Here is a 21844-nt window from a genome sequence, read left to right as displayed (position 1 = left end):
CAGTGGATTGTATATGTTGGGATGTATAATACTTGCCTTAATTTATATGTTGAAGAAAGTAGAAATAACTGGCTAAAGCAAAGAAGCACTAGGCGTGAGGCATGAGTTCATGTTTTGGAGCAGGGAATTTTGGGTTTCATCACTGGATTTTGCGATCATTTTTGACATGCCAAAAAGTGAAAACTAGGTTTTCCCTTCTGAGAAACGGTCATGATCCTATGCAATTTCCAGGGCTGTAACGAGACTAAAGGAAGTGATAGAAGGTGATAGAAATTCTTCATGGCACAGCTCACAGGGGAAGGATCTTTCCTTCCATGACAAGTGATTATAGCAGAGCATAGGAGAGCTGGACTTCCATCAGAGGAGGAGCACATGCGAGGGGACAGCCAGGGCAATGACTTGGTAAATCCTGCTGAGAGCCAGCCCCTGTGGCTTTGGTCCCATATTGACTGCACTTATCTGGGCAAAGGGAGAGTGCAGTCAGGCAAGGGGCTCAGCAGAGCCTGGGAGGAAACCATTTCCTCTTCTCTTTCTCTCATCTTGCAGTAATTTTTGAGGTTGAAAAACCTGACAATTTATAGTGAATGAAAAGCGGGAATAGCTACGAGAAGGCAGCTACACTTCTCCTTAGGGGCCTGTGTCAAGTTCCTAGCTGAGAACATGCCGGTATCTGTGTCACTGACACGCTTATGTTCTGTGCTTGCTTCAGTTCCCAGCCATAATCTATTGCTAGTAAAGGTTTGGGATTTAGTGCTTTGGGCAGGCCTGGAGAGGAGTGGAGAAAGGGAGCCTTACTCCGTGGTTTCACAATTGGCTAAACCCATGGAGCTGTGAGCTGTCTCTGGAGGCACTGCTCCTGCTCTTCCGCACTGTGGGAGCAGGTTGGGCTCTGGTCTTGCAGGATCTGCATTCTTTCAGGCAACAGATTAAATTAATAGGTCTTTGATAGGGACAAAGTGCTGCTCGAGCTGGGAATCAGCAGGATCAGTATTGGCCATGGGTATGTCGCATTCTGGAGGGATGCAAACAGGGTACCAAAACCATCACAAAACCAGGTGGCTTTTGCTTCTTGTCCTGGGCAGATTGGTTTTTACTGGTTGTGGAGACCTGACGTCTCAGGACAGCTTTGTGTGCATGTGTATTGTTAACATCAGGGATTTTGCCCTATGAGGAAAGCACAGGCTTTAGTCAGAGTGGCTTTAAAGTCGGTGTTAAGTTTATTTGGACAAAGTTAGATGCAGGAATCATCAATGCAAACCAATTCTGAAAAATACTGTCTGACAATACAAGTGTGATGGCTTTCTGAGGCCATAATTTGATGTCTGAATTACAAGGATGACAGAAGTAATGCTATTTTATTGATACTACATTATAAAATGAAATGAAAGCTTCTAAAAAGGAGGTAGCAACACAAACTGCAAACTCTCTCCTAATATCTGTTTGCATGTGTGGTTGTTTCTTTTTCCCAAAAGAAGGACACGGAAGTATTTCTAATATATATATCTCTATAAACTGTATTTCTAATGTAGCTTTTGCATTTATAGTGCTTTTGCTGTCTGGTTTCCTTGGGCTTAGGTGCAGGATATTGTGTGTGTCGCGTCTGTTTTCAGAATTGGTCTTTTATCTCTGTTTTGCAGCTTCAGGCCATTATGTTACATAGCATTTTGACAAAGGCTGACTTCCTGTGATATTAAGATGCAATGGTGTGTTACAAAGGAAATGTCAGACAACTCTACTTCTTATTTTTATTTTGCCTTGTGCTTTCTATATGTCTTCCTTTAATCTTGGTGCAAATAAAATGCAGGGATGGGATTTTCATTTAAACTTGCAAAGCCGCAGTCAGCACAACTGAGGCTGTGGTCAACAAGCCAGGCTCAGCAGTGAGTGAACATGCCCGGTACCTTAGAATCATACAATCATGGAATGGTTTGGATTGGAAAGGACCTTAAAGCTCATCCAGCTCCAACACCTGCAAGGACACCTTCCACTAGAGCAGGTTGCTCCAAGCCCCTGTGTCCAACCTGGCCTTGAACACTGCCAGGGATGGGGCATTTGCCACTTGCAAAAAGCTCTCAGCCTCTTTCAGAATGTGTTGTGTCTCTCTAATACCACATAGAATATCTAAAACGTGGTGTTACAAAGGGGATTTCATAATGCTTTGTGAAATCCAAAGTCCAGCAGACTGGACATGTAGTTGCCTGATTTACCAATGCGCTGTTCATTTGTCAAATAACACTTTCAATTCATTTTCCATTTTTTATCTCCATGACCCTCTGAAATAATTCATGACGTCTAACAAAAAGAATACTGTCGAATTTCCTAAGTACCAAAACTAAATACAGATGCCCTTCTCCAATTATTTCCACACTCATGATGTTTGTAGCTATTTCCTAGCAATTGTCTTTATGAGGCAGTGTATAAATTCCTTCCTTCCTTCCTTCTTCCTGCCCGCCTTCCCACCTTCCTTCTTTCCATCCTGCCTGCCTGCCTTCCCGCCTTCCCGCCTTCTTGCCTTCCCGCCTTCCCTCCTTCCCGCCTTCTTGCCTGCCTGCCTGCCTCCTTGCCTTCCTACCCTAAACCAGGAGCAGACTGAAAGACCCATCAGTGTGTTCAAATACAACCACCTCTGCAGACTCCTTCAGTAATGCACTTTGAGACTCACTCATCGGGTAAGTCAGATCACAGATTCCTCTTTCGTATCTAAAGGCTCAGTATCATTTCCTAATTATAATAGGAATGCGTCTGGGACAATGGTCACATCTGTGTTCCCTTAACACATTCAGACCTCAAATAGGTTGATACACTTCAAAGGTAAAAGGTAATTTTAAGGATAAACATTCAGGTACTTGCCAGGACTTTACTTGCTGTTGTGAGGGAAGCCAATGACAAATGAAGTGCCAGATTTCCTATTTAAGTTGAAGGAATTCCTGTCAAAACCATTGTAATGATTCATCTCACTGAAAACAAAACTGTTTTCCCCCTTCAGTGCAATTTTCACTTCAGCAATCAAACAAAACCCTGTCCTTTGGAGACTCAGGGGGACTCCTTCAAGAAGGCAGTGTCAAACATCTGCAGCCTTTTTGCACTGTCACAGACCGGGAGAGACTGGTTCTAGGGTGAAAAGTTCTTGTAGATTCTCTGAACATTTAAAGGCAACAGATAAAACACTGGTGTTTCTTCACCATAAAACCAGTGACCATGGTCATTAGTAGGGCCTCTGTGTTTTTAGATACACACTTGTGCTCTGATGCTTTAATGAACTGTGTAAGTGGCAGCAGATTTTGCAGCGGCAGCTCTTCTGTGTGAATGATTCAAATTCAGCAAATTCATACATATTTAAACACTGGTCCTTCTAATGGGAGCTGTGGGGGAACTTGGGCTCCTGTTGCCTCAGCAAGCTCTGCCTGAAGAGCTGATGCTAACCCCTTGTGTGAGCTGTCAGTCACTGCAGTTGCGTGCATTCATTTGAGGGATTCCAGTTCTGTTTAAGGTGTAAAATTATCATGAGCAGATGTACTATATTTTGGCATTGATGTTGTAGTGGGGGGTCAATTTTAGACCTGGTTTAACCAAGTCTAACGTCACGCTAGACTCCCTTAATCCATCCCTGAATTGGCTGAAGCAGCTGGAGCCGCAGATTCCTTTATCAACCTGCACATTTAGGCCTCTGTCTTAGCAGTCAAGAGGCTGATTTCTGGCTTGGTGCTGGCCAAAGTGTGGTTAACCTCACAGAAATGTACCATTCCAGCAACAAGAATTCAGTTTTACCCACTGCTGCCACTAACCGAACGCTAACATTTTACTTTGGAGAGCACAATATTATTCAAGCTCTCTTGCAATACTCTGAATGTTTGTACCATTACAAACTGATGACAAACTGATTTGATCATTACATCTTAAATGTAGCTGCCAACTATTCTCTCCCCAATGTAAATGCTGTGTTTTGAGGATAAGCTAATCCAGCCTGTGTGTATAGGTAGGCAGCCGGAAACAAGCACAAAGATCTGGCTTCGCTGGGAGCAAAACCTGCTCTTTTTTTAAAGCTCTGTATGAAAGGAAAAACGCTTCTCCTGAATGACTGCAGTCTTTCAGAGCGTGCAGAGATTTGTCTCTGGTCAAGGCTCTCAGAGCTCCTGTTGGAAGGGTGCAGAACTGGCCATCCTGCTAAATACTCTGGGAAAAGGCAATGCAGTTCCAGGAGGCACAAAAGGGACATTGATTCTCTTCTCCTTTCTCAGAGGTGGTCCCTTCTAGCCAGCGCTGAAAATGCCAAACCGTCCCTGGAGCTAACAGGGGTAGGCAAGGTGAGAGACCCGGAACAGTGAAATACTTGAGCAGAGATGGATCACAGGGGAGGGAAAAGCCCATTCTGTATTATCTGATGAAAAAGCAACAGCAAACCTACCAAAGCAAGAAGGATGCTTTATTGACAGTCCCTGAGAAGCCTTCTTTTAGTAGTGTTCCCTCTGGCATACGCAATGTGTCTTACAGACATCACTTATTTTCTGTTGTTACGATAGGGAAATCAATTCCTGTGGACTGGAATTTGGCCTTTAATGGGAGTGTGTTTGGATCTTAGCTAACCTTGCCAGGCATTTCAAACATCTTTTCACCCGGGAAAAACAATTTCATTCAGCAATTCTCTGACTCCTTTGAACTTTGAGCAGGAAACCACCTGGAAATGGACGATAAAATACACAGTTTAAGCAGTGGAAAAAACAAAGCACATCACACAGCCTAATATAGCCTGGTATCAACAGAATATTCCATCCATGGACAGTAAATATGCCTTTCTTTTCTCAGAGGGTTAGACTCAGTTCAGACCAACACACTTGTGATTTCACCTTTCACTAGGGAGCATAGGAAACTGCTTTAGCTTTCTGCATATAGACCTGCCATGTATTTAATAACATGCATGTATTTATGTTTTAAAATTGATCTGGATAAAGTTGAGACCTAGCAAGGTTCTGACTTACAAAGCTCGTGTTCAGATCTCCCATTCAAACACTTTCCACTCCGTACTTAACTTCTTTGTGTGGTTCCAGTCATCCTGCTCTCCCAGGTTGTCCTACAAGCTGGAGAGTCATCCTGCTCAGGCCCTTTGGGAACATTTTGTGTTAGCGATGTGAAGGCTTAAGGCTGCTCCACTGAAGTCAACAGCCAAACTCCCACTGGATTTGGGCTCTACCTCAGCCATAAGGAACACAGTGACTGTCTTGGAAAATGTTTTCTTGTCCTCAACATATAAAGATTTCTCATGGTTTTGGGTTTTTGCTTTATCCTTGACCTGAGAAGAAGGTAAAAAACACGCTCAGGTATTGCTCTGTGTTAGGGCTGGCTGAACAGCGAGCACACATCCACAGCTTTTCATACTTGAACTTCTGTGCTGGGGCCACATTAAGAGACCAGCAACAAGGTGCTGCTGAGACAAAAGGTGCTGGAGCATCTGAGTGCCAGCTGCTGGCAAACAGAGGCCATGGGGGCTGCCAGTGCCAACACCTCTGGGTCATGCTGGCTCCCAGCCGCACACCGAGCCCAGACTCTACTGGGCTGGAGCCAAGGAACTCCTGGAAAACCACTGCTATTGCCACCCCTGAACCCTTCTTGTCCCCTCTGAGGTATGTGCTATGCGTTCTGGGGCTTTCAGCCATGCGAGGGTTTGGTATGTAGTTTATAGGCTCACTTAAAGGTTGGGATTTCTTGAGCTATAATCTAGTTTCATGCTGTTTCTTTTAAGTATCTTCCTTCTGGGACATGCCAGGTTTATCACCACCTGCTTTTCCAGCCCCTTTATGCAGACAACACCCAAACACAACACGTCTGAATGTTGGCAAAGGGGATGTGCCAGCCTGGACGACCCTCCATCCAGACAAGGCAGAACTGGGTGCCTGCTCTGCTGAATGCCACTGCATCTGCTTTGGCTGCACTAACAGCCCAAGTTTTCACAGCTGCCAGGCTGGCCTCCATTTACTCTGATTTTACATGCCTTTTAGGAGCTGGCCTAGCTTGCAACAGCACATAACTTTAACATTAGACTTATAAAATGAGCCTTTGATGCTTTGGAGCTCCATGTGTGTACTTTCTCCTCAACAAGGAAGTGCTGAATAGGAAGCTGATGGGCAGTATTACTGAGTGAGGAATGTTTGTTCCTCTGTCCGTTTCAGAATGTTTCTGAATGAAAGAAACAAACTATTGCCATTCACAACAAAGAACTGAGCAACGGATAGGTATCCCATGTGAAAACCAGAGCTAAGCCTTGCTTTCCCGTAGGCAGAGACATTTGCCCATATGTTGGTTTGCTTTGCTCAGAACAATTTACAGTTACCAGGCAGAATATGAACGTGTTTCTGTAGGGCAGAGCTATCATGGTGACTGTAGGAATATCTTACTTGTGAGTAGCTTCAGAACTTGCACAGCTAACGGTACAATCCTTTCCTTTTTGTGATAGCTGTGTTCAAGTGGACACCAAAGATGCCGTGGCTAATCGTGTGCTTACCATCTGTTAGCAATATCTCCATGAGAATTAATTAGCAAGGGCCTGAGAGCCCTCTGTTTACAGCTTTCCATGAGAGCAATACTGATTGGCACTGACACAGTATTAAATTGCTTCCCTTTATGAGATGGCCCCTTTGACAGAAGCTTAGCCCTGCCACCTGTCCCCTTGGCTGCCCATTCCTTTCCTCCAATATTCCTCTTGTGAGCTGAAGCTTAATAAACACAAGAACATTTTAGCAGAGCAATGGTTTCTTGATACTAAGAGCATGAAGATGTCTCACTCCCAGACTACTATTCTCTTAAGGAGACCTGAAGATAGTAAACACTTTCAGTAGGACATTAATGTTCCTGTCAGACATTAACGTCCTGTTCCTGTGTTGGATGCGTTTCTTACACTGAAGCTGCTTATTGCTTTATCTGCAAGTCAAGGAGCAAAGTTCAGCGCTGAAGCTTGCTTTGTGCAGACACCTGCAATCTCCTGCTTTCTGGATGAGCCTCATTGCTCTGAGTGGTTTCACATGTGAGCACTTGTAGTCCTGAATCCTATGTTCTGCAAATATCCTGTGACACTGATTTACAGCCTCCTGCTCTGGTGACTGCTGCTGCAAGACATTGCCAGAGAATGAGGAAAGGTCAAACCCACAACCAAGGCGGGTTCATTCACCCTCCCAACGCTTCCCCCAGACTCTCCCCTCAGTTGGAATCTTTAGATGACTTTCAACAAATGTTTTTGGAAGTTTTCCTTCACCTCTAATCTGATGGCAAAAGTGTTTGTTTTATTTAATCATGGCCGTGAAACTGAGCCTTTATGGGTTTTTTTTATCTTCCTTCTTGTCAGAGGGACCTGTTTGATTTGCCTCTCTCTTCAGGACCACATTAGATTTGGCTGGTGATGAAAAGACCAAATGGGCCCCACTGAAAGCTTTCAGAACGTGCAGCATTCAGCTCAGGGGGCTGGCAGGTCTCTGGAGGAGCTGCAGACTGACCACTGCTCGACTCATACGCAGAAATCATGCTCATTTCAATATCTGCAGTTACCTACGATGTGTAAAGACCTGCGAGCAACCTGGGTAGCAGGAAGAGAATTCCTGCCTGTGTTGGGTGGGGAGTCAGTATGGTCACAGCACTCACAATGTGGAGCTCAGGACAAGACCATTTGTCATTGGAAAGACTGACTTCTGAAAACTGCTTTTGCAGAAGGACAGGTCACGGTCCTGAATGGAGTCTGGGAGCAGAGCAAGGCTGGGGAGAGCTGTTAACATGAAAAGTCTACCTCCTGAGTGCTCTCTGCAGGAGACACCTGGTTTGGGGTCCCAGCTGAGCTGCTGCTTAATAGCTCGTCTGGGTGCCAAAAAGCTGTTTCATGACATTCTTGGCTTACGCGTTGCAAAAGCAGTGGAACATTTTTGCTAAACAGAGCCTTTAGTCTTTAAATCATAGCTTTCTGGATGAAAACCCAAGAAAATTGAGAGCAATGTCAAAATGCTAAGACTTTAGTGTTCAGTCAGACGTAATTTTGTGCTGAATCTCAATGGCTGGCTCCAAGGTTTCCTGATGTATATGTTAGCAAATAGTCGCCCTTTTGTATGACTAGTAATCTGCCATGTCCTCTGAGCATCATGGATGAGCTCGTGTTCCATCAAGTGCACCTCTGAAAACTACTTTAAGCTCAGCTAATGAATCTTGTGTTACTTCTAACAGTAATACTTGGGAGATTTAAAAACATTCACGAAATGGAACTTGCCCAACCTGCAGCTGGAAAAACCAGGACATTTTCTTCTGGAAAAATAATAAAGCCTTGGACGCTTTTCAGCTCTGTTTCTGTGCAGGATGGATCAATCGCTCTGTGCTCAGTTAAGAATTCTAGAAATGCTAATGAAGTCATTCCTGATAAGAAGAACATAAACTATTTCTTTTGCTAAACAACAGTTTGCTTACAGGCCAGTTCAGTGACCTGTGATTTATTACATGTATGTGTCCAAGACACTTTCTAGTAGTAAATCTTTTTCCACTTCCCTTCATAATTTTTTTCTCATTCCTTATGAATGCTTGGACTATAAGATTCAGTGCAACTAATGATGAGGACAGGGAGAAGGCATGCAGCCTCTGTGGGTCCTGGGGGGAGAACAAGAAATGCACATACAGCATTGGATCACTTAATAAATTAACCAGATGGATAGAAGTGACTTTCCCAGGATGACCCGTAGCAGGAAGGTGCTGAATTAACTCTTTACCAGCATTTTGTGTATTGCATTTGGATCTTTCACACTGAAGTTGTGCTCATAGAAGAGCAACTGTGCAGCAGTACTGGAAGGATCTCACATCGATTTGTGGGTTAAACCTTTGTAATTAGTCAGCCACAATGTGTTATCAGTTTAGCTGCATTTCCCAGCTGCGCTCTCCTGTCATTCCTCATTAGTGTTTTCAGGATCCTGGTGATGATGGTGATCCCAAAGCTCCCCAGTGTTCATTCCCAATGATTAATGAAGGTATGAAAACTATGAGTGCTTCCAAATCAAATATGTGCATAAAGGGAAGCAGTGCGCAGGAAAAGATGATTAAAATAAAGGATTGCGTGTTTCCTTGAAGCTCAGCAGTCCAGAGCTCAGTGGAACTTTTGTGCAACCCACCAAATGCTTTTTCTGGGGGCAAAAAGTACCTAGACAAGCTTGACTGTTAGACCTGTTCGAATTTCATTTTATGGCTGTGGGTTTCACATACCTGAGACATTAAAAGGACAAAAATGGGCTCTGTGCTTCAAGCGATAGGTCTGGCAAATCCATACATCAATTGTCTTGAAAAGTGTGGGTCCTGAGGCTTATTTCATTTTGAGCGTGGGTTCTTAGGGAAGAAAAATAATCAATGGCTATTGTGAAGTTTTGGCTTGCATTAGGGGAGCTCGGAGGTGAGTTGTGGCAACGCTGTGCACTCAGGAGTCAGATTTGTCAGGAGAGAAAGTGCAGCGCTTTTTATGAACTGAATGAGCATTGTGTTTAGGTGGGCTTTGCCAAGGCCTCTGGAAATGTCTAATTCATGTGGAAGCAGGCTCAGATGCTTACCCACTGAAGCAGCATAGTGTTTTCCATTCTAACACAGCACCCTCTTAAAACAGTCACTCTAAACTTTGTGTCTATCATCTCCTCAGTGTATGAATGTCAAATGAATCTGTGTAGTTTAAGCCACAATAAGGATGGAGACCCTGGACATTGGTATTCCTTTAGCAGAAGACGAAACAACAGATCGCTCCACGACTTCTATCAAACACAGCATACAATTGTTCTATATGAAATGTATACTTTCACAGTAGCAGTTTATATGCCATTTTATTCCTATAGCACAATGTTTGTCAAAAGGTCAGCAAAAGCAGGGTCCAGGAAGAGACTTGAGTGGTAAAAGCATCATTTTTTTAGAATCAGATGGTCTAAATCCAAACCCTATCATTCAAAAGGGCCTGTTCAGCTGCTATCGAGCAGTAAAGCACATTCAGTCCTCTATGTGTCTGGGGAGGAATTAATCAGAACATATTGATGCCTAAATTGGGGATAATACATCCAAGCCAGATTGTCTTCAGCCAGTGGAAAGAAATGAAGTTTTTTCAGGGCATGATTCATTTCCTAAAGTAGGTGCTAAAGGAGTAAATGATACGATGAAAAAAACTCCCAATGAAACCAGGTAAATACAGTGGATAATTTATCATCCTAAAGTATGGAATGCCTAAGAATGTCTATCCCTCAGCAATAGCCTTCAAGGGTGCAAGACATTTATTCTGTTGGCCAAAGAACAGCTGTGCCTTGAGGTTTGTGCAGGTCTAAACTGGCCTGATTTGACCAGCTAAGTAATTGTGTCCCTGCTCTACATGACATCCCCAAACCAGTTTTTGTTCTGCCTGAAGCTCTTGAGGCACTTTATCTTGCAGGTGTTTCCAGAGACTCGTGCAGCAAAATCATCTAATCCCTCACAAAACCGTCATCATGGTCACATCCGCTTGAGATGGTCCGGATGATGGTAAGTGGTGTTTGTGTGTGAATGAGTGCTGTGATGAAAGCTCTTGCTCAGCTAGAGGTTCAAACCCACAGCTTTTCACTTCTAAGTGTGCCTAACCACAAATACCATTTTCCATGATAAAATGAGTGGTATATAGTTTTCTCAGTGACACTGAGTGCTTTTTCTAGACAAAGGAATTAGAGAGTTGATGATCCAGAGATGTGAAAGGATAAAGAACATAGAATCATAGAATCACAGAGTGGTTTGGGTTGGAAAAGACTTTAAAGCTCATCCACTTCTGGCCCCCTGCCACGGGCAGGGACACCTTCCACTAGAGCAGCTTGCTCCAAGCCCCTGTGTCCAACCTGGCCTTGAACACTGCCAGGGATGGGGCAGCCACAGCTTCTCTGGGCACCCTGTGCCAGCGCCTCAGCACCCTCACAGGGAAGAGCTTCTGCCTTAGATCTAACCTGAACTTGCCCTGTTTCAGTTTGAACCCATCACCCCTTGTCCTATCACTGCAGTCCCTGATGAAGAGCCCCTCTCCAGCATCCTTGTAGGCCCCCTTCAGACACTGGAAGCTGCTCTGAGGTCTCCACGCAGCTTCTCTTCTCCAGGCTGAACAGCCCCAATGTTCTCAGCCTGGCTCCATACAGGAGGTGCTGCAGCCCCTGATCATCCTCGTGGTCTCCTCTGGACTTGCTGCAACAGCTCCATGTCCTTCTTATGATGAGGTCTATTGCTCAGGTTACTTAGAAGGCAGGGTGAAGACCAGTCCTTATTCTAAGCAATGTTTATGATATTTATGGTGCTGATTAAGATGTTGCAGCAGGGCCCTCCTCTTCTTGGTGAATTTCCTAAACACGAGGTTTTCCCTGTGGGAGCATTTTTGCACATTTCCTCAACACCACTTGAAGAGTCAATTGCAAAACAGAGGTCAGCTTCGCACTCTTTTAAGTGTGGCAACCACCTGCTTATTGAGGCGGAGAGAAGGTGAGCCAAAGATGTATTTGTTGTGCTTTGTTTAGGCATGCTGTTTGCTGGGTTAGCCTTGGCTGATGGATAAACACCCACCCAGCCACTCACTCACACCTCAGTTCCCTTCGTGTAAATATGAAGTAATGCTACTGCCTTTGTTGCAGCTTCTCTGTTAACCAGAGCTAGAAGTCTGCCCTACTGAAATACATTGTTGATGCCTTATTTAAGACTTTGTGACTGGAACTGCTTGTTTCTAAACTGTGATAATGCAACAGCAAAAGAACAATCAAAAATTATTGGAGCTTAAATACTGGATAGTACAGGGTAACTAAGCAAAGATGTTGGAGCTTGTAAGATCTGGACCAGGCTCTGAGAGGAAGAAGACAAGTTAAAGGAAAAAGGCATTCTCCCTTCTTCTGCCTTAAACGGGAAGAATTTGGAGGAGCTGTACCCCCAGCATCTCAATGATTTTGTTTTCCTGATGGAAAATGTCATCTTTTCCTGATCTTGTTATTGGTGGACAATAGCTTTGTCTGAAGGATAAGACTGGGACCTCTACTGGGTTTCTTGCTTAACAGTAGCTATACTGGCACTCGCCTGCAGTGCCAGGACACAGTGAGTGAATACTTTCTAACGAAGAACGTGTTGGAGGAAAACAGAACATAAAAAGAAGGTAAACTTAATGAGCAAATGATTGATTGTGAATTATTCACACAGTTTTACTAACAGTCATCTTGAAAAACTTAACAAATGAAGGAGAATGACTGAAGTGTGTAGTATATATAAATCAATCCGGGAGACATGAAGGGCTGCTTGTTGGTTGTGGGGAAGGATGGGATTGATTGAGCAATACAGTGAAAAAAGCAGAAAATGAGAATAAGGTAAGGAAAGAATGGGTGCACATTTGGCTGGATGATGTTCTCCTGTTCCAAAATATCTTATGGCTGCACTGGTGGCAGTGCATTCAGTAAAGTTTTGCTGATGGTTACTATTTTACACACACAGTGTGAAACTGGAAGAGTGGCCTCTATCACTCTGCTTTTCCTTGAAATGGACTGCTTTAATTTAGAAGTCAATAAACACCATGCGTACTCACAGCATCCCAACTATTGGAAATTGGCAGACAGGAACTTCCTCTCACTGGGAAACCGAGGCTTGGCTTTCTAAATTCATATTTTTATTGTGAATATATTCATATATTTTTATTTTATCCTTGCTTGTTCTATTTTATTAAAATATGTGATTTTTTTCCCCTCACTAAAATATGTGCTTTTGTCGAGGGAAAGTTAATGTTAAAAGAAAGCTTGTCTCTCATTCTGAAGGCTTTATGATAGGAGCTGAAAATGTGTTAATTAAAATGTTGCTTTTCCTTTATCTTCAGCGTTACATTAACCTTACCTCCAGCTCATGCAGGCTCGAGATGGTTTCACTTGGGCATTTGGCCATCTTTTGGGTTTCGTTTTCTTATTTCCACTTAAATATTTATGGCTTGAGCCCAAGCCCATGAAACTCCATGGTAACACTCCTGTGGAGTCTCATAGACTTTCCAGGCTTGGAGTAGAGCCTTGCTCTGAAAAAAACCAACCAAGCCAAACTAAAAGAGACAAAAATGAGCTTGTGGGTTTGTGTGATTGTTCTCTTCCAGAGATTTACATACAACACTAGGAGTAGGAGTCTCTTAGCTGCCACTTTGATAAATGCATGTCCCTGAGGTTACGTGGCATTCTCCCCCCTCAGTCATCATTAGCTGCAATAAAGTGCCTGCAGGCCAGAACCTGCCCTTTGACACCTGTAAGCTCTGGAGTCTCACGGATTGAAATCTAGCAAACAGTTCTTTCTAAGACTTTGCAAGAAAGAATATAACCCATCTCATTGATTCTGCAGGGCTGAGAGGAATTAGAAGCTGTAACAGCGTCTTGGTTACTACGGTTTCCAAGTGCAACCCAAGAAATATATAAATGAGTAAGTTTTCAGTCACTTTGAGCTCCCAGCAGACTCCTTCATGCCAATCAGATTATATTTATCTCTAGAATAATTCTACTAACAGTCACTCATGCTAATAGCATTACCATCTTCAGAAGATATCAGTGTTACCAGGGTGTTCTAGCACTGGTTTGCATTTTGCATCTTTGAGCTTTATTTCAGGGGGAAGCATGATATTTAATTGAAATAGAAAGAGAAGGAAATGATAAAAAAGTAGACACTATGCCACACAATAGCAATAGATTCAGTATAATGTTTTCTTCAAGGAAGGTAGATACCAAACTTATCTGTTAAGCTCCAAAGCACGAGTGCCACTCTTGCCTTTTAAACACAAGCAGGTTGGAAAGCTTTGCAAGAAGTAGCAAAGAAAGTCCTTGGATCGTTTATATTCCCATTCCTTAACAGATTACTAACCCTTTCAGCACACGGATACGTTTTGTACACAGGGAGAGATGCGTTTTCTTTAGTCGGTTTTACTTCACTGATTGTTGTATGAGGGTGCGACACACTCCAGTGCTGAGGAAAGACTGAAATCTCTTTCCTCTCTTTAGACAGCAATTATGTGTCAAAACCCACAAAGTTAATTTCCCATGAGCAAAATCCTCCTCTTGGACTCCGGTTGTAAATCAAACAGGAAACCAATTCAGACGTTAAATTCTTAGATATGTCAAATTAAGCATCCCTGTGCTAAGCTGTGCCCATCTCTAGTGGAAGGAGGCAGAGTTCAGCAGTAGTCTCAGCAGCAAGATTTCTTCATGCTCTTACAGCACCTTCAGGTGCCTCAAAATAGTCACAAGGGCCATGATAGGTTGTAGGGCATTTTGGGAAGCTTCAGGACACCAAAGCTCTGCTGGAGGTCACTTGGGCAAGGATCGCAGGAGAAATACAGGAACATTTGTCCATGTCCAGTTTAACTCAGGTATAGTCTTTGGAGCAGAGACTATCTTTCTGGTATTTTACAATAAGGTCAGTGTTCTCGCAGTTCCAGCTGGAGCTCTTTGATTACTACCAGCCTGCAAGTGATCAGGAGAAAGATAATACAAATATTGGAAATACAGTGTATATGTGATGTTTAATCAGGTGTGATGACAGAAGGCAGAAGGAATTTCATACACTTACTTAGTAGATGCAAGCATGCACCCTGGTAAAAGAAACGTTTGGTTGGAGGCAATTTTGCTTGAAAACCCCCCAGGTAGATGAATTAGCTGATTGGTGTTCCGTTGGTTATTTCTATGAGGAGCTGTGCTGCAGCAATCTGATTGAACACAAGCAGGGGTGGGAGAATCTGGGATGGTTCTGCTCAAACCACCCGACAATAATAAAAAGCTGGGAGGGATCAGAAGAATCAATAAATTACTTTTCTTCTTTTCTGTCTGGCCTCCTCTGCTTGTGGCTGCTCCCTTCTCAGCTACTCTCTGGGTAACAGTAATTGGAGCCAGGGGATTGTTTGGTTCAAGGCTGAAAACAGGTTTTAGCAGCTATAAATACCGATAAGTAGCTGACCCGTTAAAAATCTAAGGGGCATGTTAGATTCTTTTGTTTTTGTAAAAGAAATGTTTTCTTAAAAGATATCCTTTTTATATATGCGTGTGTGTGTGTATGTTGAGTTTTTCATGCAGTGGTCTGTTTTGGTGAGTGGAACTAGTTTTGATGAATGAAGCGTTTGAAGCTTCACTTGTCAGATATTTGCCCCATTTGAGCCTGGAAACTATATTCATATTCCAAGATAAACTTGCCCTGAGAAAACTGGCTAAACACACAGCACCAGGCCACAGACACTGTGTCCAAGGTGCTCTACTGTATACACAGCTCCTCCGGGGGAAGATGAAACAAGAAACGACACATAAGGGATATGAAGTCACATTGCTTAATGAGTGTTGGAAGGCACTCAAAGACAGCAGTAATTACCGTGGTAGAAGGACCAACTAGTATGAGACGGGATCAAAAATTGCACTCTTAGTACAGACAAAGGGTGCCACAGACATTAAGATGTTTGTGTAATCCTAGTTACGAAAGCTGGGTAATGTGTTGGGGCGCACACAGACTTCAGACTGTGGTCCCCAAGCAGCTGAGTTGGGATTGCACGTACACGTTCACTCCGTGAAGCAGGCAGATGAAATCAGTGACTCCAGTCGTTGCTCAGGGTAGCTCAGCACATTCCCTGCTGACCTGGCTGAAAGAGAGCTTTTATGAAACACAACCGATTAAAGAAACAAGTGATGTAAAATGAAATGTCATCATGGATACAGGGTTTAGGGCTGTATAAACAACTGTGGACTGAAATCATTAGACTCTCTCTGCTCTGGAATGGTTCAATATTTTTAAAGGATTAAAATGCCTTTTCTACCCTTTGGTCTCCTGTAGTTATTTGTATGTCAACATAAGTATTTGTCAGTGTTTTTCATGCTTTCCTAAGTTCAGGAAATCTGTAAATTCATCATATAAAGGGACTGAGTCTTAATTCCTGGGCCTGCTAGTCCTGGATCAAAGGTTTTGATATATTATTCCTAACTTCTTTTATTTGGAAAAATGTAGCCAATACCTCTAGCAGACAGCATGGACCTGATCCAGAATCCACTGAAGTTATTTAAAATACTCTGATCAAGTTCCATGAGTTTTGGTTCAGGTCCTGTGGCTTCAATCCAACACAGCACTTGAGCTCATATGTAATTGCTCAGGAGCTTAACTTTACGTACAAGTATCAATGCTCTACCAGATTGACATGTTCATATCAGCTGGTACAAGTGGACTGGCTCTGCGTAAATACTCAGATGGCATCCACTGGATAATATCCTCAGTTGCAAAGCTGAAAAGGATTTTCCACGTGTCAGGTTAGTAAGTCTTTCCTACAATAAGCCATGTAGCATTGTCACAACAACATAAGGTATGCCAGTAAGGAATGCTTCCCTTTGAGGGCTGAGACACTAGAAAAAGCCATGAAAATAAACAGAAGGTTACATAGTAAGGCAAAAAAGTGTTTGCTGTTTAAAGTAATACAACTTTAGGAAGCGAGCACATTTTTTACTGTCTTTGTGGACAGTGGGAAGGTGATGTTCTGTCACATAGCAATCCTGGCTGAGTTTCTTCCCCCTTGTTTTCCCCATTATGTTTTGATCCTGACTGGAAAGAAACTGCATTTAAAGACAAAAGGCCTTTTTGGTACTTCCAATAAAAATTACAAGAGCTGCCACATTCACTAGAACGATCCATTGCCATCTAGTGTAGGGTGTGGAGAAAGAAGATTACAAACTCATGCTGAGCATAGCTGATCATCAAATAGTAATCAGAGAGAATTTCAGTCTAGTGGGTGAATGGCTCACAGTCACTACCAACTCTAGTACTCCACTATATTTTTCTATAGGAGAGTGTCATCACACCTCAGGAGCAGCAGATGTCCATAGTTACTCAGGAAGTTGCTCTACAGTGTCATGCCTGGATTGGGCATGAACTCAGCGCTGCCGGCCTGTGATTTGTTAGCCACTGAGGGAGAGGTTTTCAAAACACACATTCCTGGGAACATTAGACATCTGTTTCTCTTTAAATCTACCTGAAGGTGTCATTTCTGTTTCCCAACCAGATAAGTGTAACACAGAGAGCCCGGTCAGATAGCAACCAAAGCTGATGCTCTACCTGACATTGGCAGGTGCCCACCTCCGGGATGCAGTTACAGCATCGGCGCATCTTAGCACAGAGAGGTGTCACCAGCGAGTCTGCTAGATGAGTTATTCTGTTCTGTAGAGGACTGTAAAATCTTTTGAGAACTTCAAGTTGGGTTGTTCTAGAAATATGAATTAATACCAATTGGAAGCATATGATATATTGTATTCCTGTGTTTTTCCTAGTTCTCAGCGTAGTTTCGCAAGGGACCAACTTCAATCCTCAGGAAACTTCGTTGCTTTTAATGAGGTTACTCAAGAGGTGCATTTGATCTTCTGCTGACAATTTTTAGCCTTGAGAAAACTCTTTATGCTTTGAGACAGAGGGCTTAAAAAAGTAATAGCAACATTTAATAGCATAATTACTCCACATTATTTTGCATTCTCTGACTTCTCTTAAATGAAACACATTGCATGCTGAAGTGATCTTGTAGGGAGGATTATTCAAACAAGATAAAGTCCCTGCTGAATGTAATGTCAGTTCTTTTTATGCATGCTGAGTAACCTGCTGTGCTTTGGCAGCTTTAAGACTGAGCCATATCGTGCTCATATTGGAAGCATGCAAATGTCTGAGCTAGCAGTTTGAAATGTGGCCGAACAGTTATTACTTCAGGAATGTTAATTATTACTTTTATGTGGATAAACTCTCTGGAGCTGCATCCATTTAAAATTCAACCACAGACACTACGCACGAGTTTGAGTCAGGCTTAGTGTTATAATTTTTCTTTGTTTATATATTGGTAATGGTACCATGCTGGTGTCAACAGACTAAGACCTTCTGAAGTGAATGTAGAAATAAATATTATTGTTAAAGAAAGGATGAATCATTTGCAGTCAAGCAAAACTGAAGATCTGTTGAGCTGCAGAAAACCTTGGCTTGAGGCCCTGAATAAACCAGAAATCAGACCAAAATGTGAAATAAAAGTGAACTAACGTAAATGCAAGTGTGCAAGTGCTATATTCTTAAAGAAAGGAAAGCCAACAGAGAGCCAGAGGACAAAGCCTATGCTGCAACAGAACGTGTGCCAATCCAGCAGGTTTCCTGGAAGACACTGCAGTTTTAGGTCCCCAATGCTTTATGTTGGGAGGTGGTTTGTGCTTGCAGCTCATGTGGAGCTTTCCATAACAGAAAGGCTTTTGCGAATGAATCAGTGCCCCATGTTTTCAAACATGGATTTTATCTGTGTGGCTTAGTAGTGATTTGAGAAGAAAAAAAGAGGTCATTTTAAACAATTTGGATTCAGATCTGGTATCTCACTTTTGGGGATTGTGTACGGTGTCTAGATGTGCGTTCAGTGTGAGGTGTTACTGCTTGTGGTTTAAAAACAGCTCTTTCACCAACTCTGGTCAAGTCTTGGAAGGCATTATCAATGACCTTACTATGAACAAGCAAACTGTATAGGAAAAGGAAAAAAAGGGGAGCTAAGGAGAAAGAAGAAAACTGGTTTGACATACCTTGGTAGGAGTCCACGGAAGGGTTTCTTGTAACTATTTTATCAGTTTGGGATTTCCATGCATATCTCCAGGTCAGCTGCATGCATGTGCTCAATAGGAATTGCTTCTGACTTTGCACTGGCACTCAGCTGGAAAGAAAACCAGAACACTGAAGCCAGAGAGAAAGCAGCACAGATCAGTGCTGGCACAGCTGCAATAAAAAGGACTGTTCTGAACTCATGCAAAAAGGTTGATTCCAGAAGGAGCTGAGAACAGCACAGACACAAAACGTTTTTATGTCTATGGGGCCTAAATAAAGGTGACAGTAATATTCCAAAACAATTTCCAGTTAACTGATTAACCTCTAAAACTACTGGTTATCTGTAACAGGAAGTCCAAGCTTTTTAACAGAGGTTTGTTTCAGCAGCAAGCTCTTCCATGTGAGGAGGTGAGCTGCGGTGCCTGACAGGCTGCAGAAATGCCCCAGGTGAAATGATCACTCTGTGATGCTGTTGGAGGCACCAGGTTGCTGGCTGCACGCAGTAACACTACACACCTGTGCCCAATTGCATCCCTAATTCAATTTGCACCTTCTGTACTAGCCCCCAGTGAAGAGAAGCCTCTCTCCTCAGGAAAGCCCTGATGCATGTTTGAAGTTCTGGGAAAATTGAGAACATGTGGCATTGTTATCCAGAATAAATCTGGTGTGGTAGCCCCAGCTCTGGCCTTTTCTCCACGTAGACCAGATTCAGAACACCTAAGGCAGTGATGTTATACCTCTGAATATTTTGCAAATGCTGATGGAGAGATCATGACCCTGTTGGAACACAGAAGGCTGAGAGCACAGGTAAGTCAATAAAATACATGTAGAGTAAGATCTTACGTAATGTGGTAAAAGCAGGCCTTAAGCATGAATTTGTGATATCCATGTGCTGAAGAATGAGAGAATGATAAACTCAATCTATATGTATTTATTTTCCAAGTGATAAGCAAACATTAAGCTTTTGCTGTTTTGTCATAGAATGAGAGTCAAATAGTTTCCTTTTAAGTTCTATCCTTAAAACATGAACCAACCCCTGATGACGGGCTTTCTGAGTTCCTGATACTTTGTGTTTCCTCAGAGATGCTGAAATACCCTGCTGAATGCTTTGTGGCTTGGATTCTCCTTGTTTGCACTTCGGTACTTTCCTATATAGATACATGGATTCATAGAATAGTTAGGGTTGAAAGGGACCTTAAAGATTATCTAGTTCCGACCCCCCTGCCATGGGCAGGGACAATGAATATTATGCTTACGATAAAATATACGTTGTTTTACACTCCTAACACTTATTTTACAGAAAGAAATCTGTATGTACAACTTCACTGAAAGGATATGGTCCTTTCCAGTAAAATATCTCAAATTTTGCAACAAGAAATGGAGAGGTTTTGCAGGAAAGTTGCTGAAGTTTTAAAGGAAACAATTGCTAAATGACAATGGTAGAAACAGGGTAAAAGCTGTGGTGTTCCAGCTAATGTGAAACCAGCTTTTAGACTGTGTCACATGTGGTGAAGAAATAGATAACTGTAAGGAATTAGTAATAGCTTGGTTCTGGAAAAGTGACCTTTCAAAGACCTCAGACTTGATATTTGCAGCGTTCAAACTCTTCTCGATTATATACTATTGCACTGAGCAGTACTGGGGGGGAAAGTTCTGTTGATACATAACCATGTAGTTCTGTATTTGTATAAGAAAAGATAAGGGTTGATGTCATACTGCATCTTCATGACTCAACCCTTGTTTTTCTGTTTCTCTCAGTTATGGTTTGTGCATAATTTCAGATGATGTGTGGAAATTTACTGCCCTTGATATATAAAAGGAGCTTTCTGCTGATGAGACTGCTGCCTGATATGAAAATGATGACTAGGCACTATAGCAATTCAAGTCATGGATAAATCACACAGTATATCTCTTTATTATCCTCAGAATGTCAGGTCCAATTTTGACTTATTGAACTTAGGATCCAGCCCGAATCTTGAATACATTTCTCTTAAGGATATCTGAGTCCCAGAGTTTAACTGGATCCATACCCAGATGGAAGTAGGCAAACTAAGATGGCCCTTTGCTTATATTATTGCATCCCCTCTGCCAAAAACGTTTAGGTTACTCATGATGCACACACAAATGAACTATCCCTGTTACTATCTGGAGATTTCTGCTTTTTTTTCTATTAAATAGACATGAAGAAAATTTATGGAGGAGAAGAAAGGGAAGTTTCATCTCTTATTGTGTAGCAACCTGGGTTTATAGCAACCTGCGCAAACTGTTGCAGGGCAAATGGGTTTTGCAAAACACGCCTTTCTTTTGCCTTTTGCATTATGATAAACTGTAAGTTCCATGAGGAGGAGGAGAGCGTTGTTTCAGCAGAGTTAAAAAGAGCAGTGGGGGATTCTCAGACAGACGTATGCACATTCTCAGGCCAGGAATGCTCTTTAGGAGAGCAGCAAGCTGTGAATGTGCAGCTGCAGGCTTTAGGGTTCTGAATAATCTACGTTTAGGGACTGCAAAGTCATCAATATTTATGGGCTGGCAGGATCATCCCTGGCATGCAGCTCCATCTGCCAGCTCTCCATTTACTCTACATCCTTTTCCCTGCAAGTTTCAGGTTCTTATTTCCTGTGGCGAGTAGGTTTGCCCTTTGAAGCAGAGCTCCTCCAGTGAAACGGAGAAGACGCTTCCTGAATCACACTGAGCAAGCATGTGAACCATCCTCAGCAAGGCATCCCCATTGCAGCAGATGTTGTGTGAGACACGGGAGCTACCACTTGGTAGTTTCCCAGACCCAGTCCTGCTTCGGTGGATGCAGTGTGCTTGCTCTGACTGATCTCAGAACTGCTTTGAAGCAAAAGGCTCCCACACCCTGCTTCAGCAGGAACTGCCATTTAGTCTTTAGGGCAGTGATGGCCATACAGATGTACCTACCTAAAGGTAGCATGCGCAGACAGCATTTGACTAGATCCCACAGAGCAGCACTTCAAGATAGTCACATCCAACTGGCCGGTACAGCCCATCTCACTAAAATAACAATGAAGCGCATTAAGTACAAGGGGCAACGAAATAATTCTTAATTTTCCAAAGAGAGATAAACGAAAAAATCATTTTTGTGTAGCATAATCTCTATAGCTTCATCAGAGAACACTTATTTAACAGCTTTATCTATTCATCTCAGGAGGCTTAAATAGCAGGTTGATAATAATGTCAAACTTCATTGTGGTTTTACCTTATATTTAAGGTCATCAAGAATGGCAGTGCATTAGCGATCTTTGCAAAGTAT

The sequence above is a fragment of the Psittacula echo genome (assembly GCF_963264785.1).
Source record: "Psittacula echo genome assembly, chromosome: 4".
NCBI classification, from domain to species: Eukaryota; Metazoa; Chordata; class Aves; order Psittaciformes; family Psittacidae; genus Psittacula; species Psittacula echo.
This window is presented reverse-complemented; position numbering follows the sequence as displayed.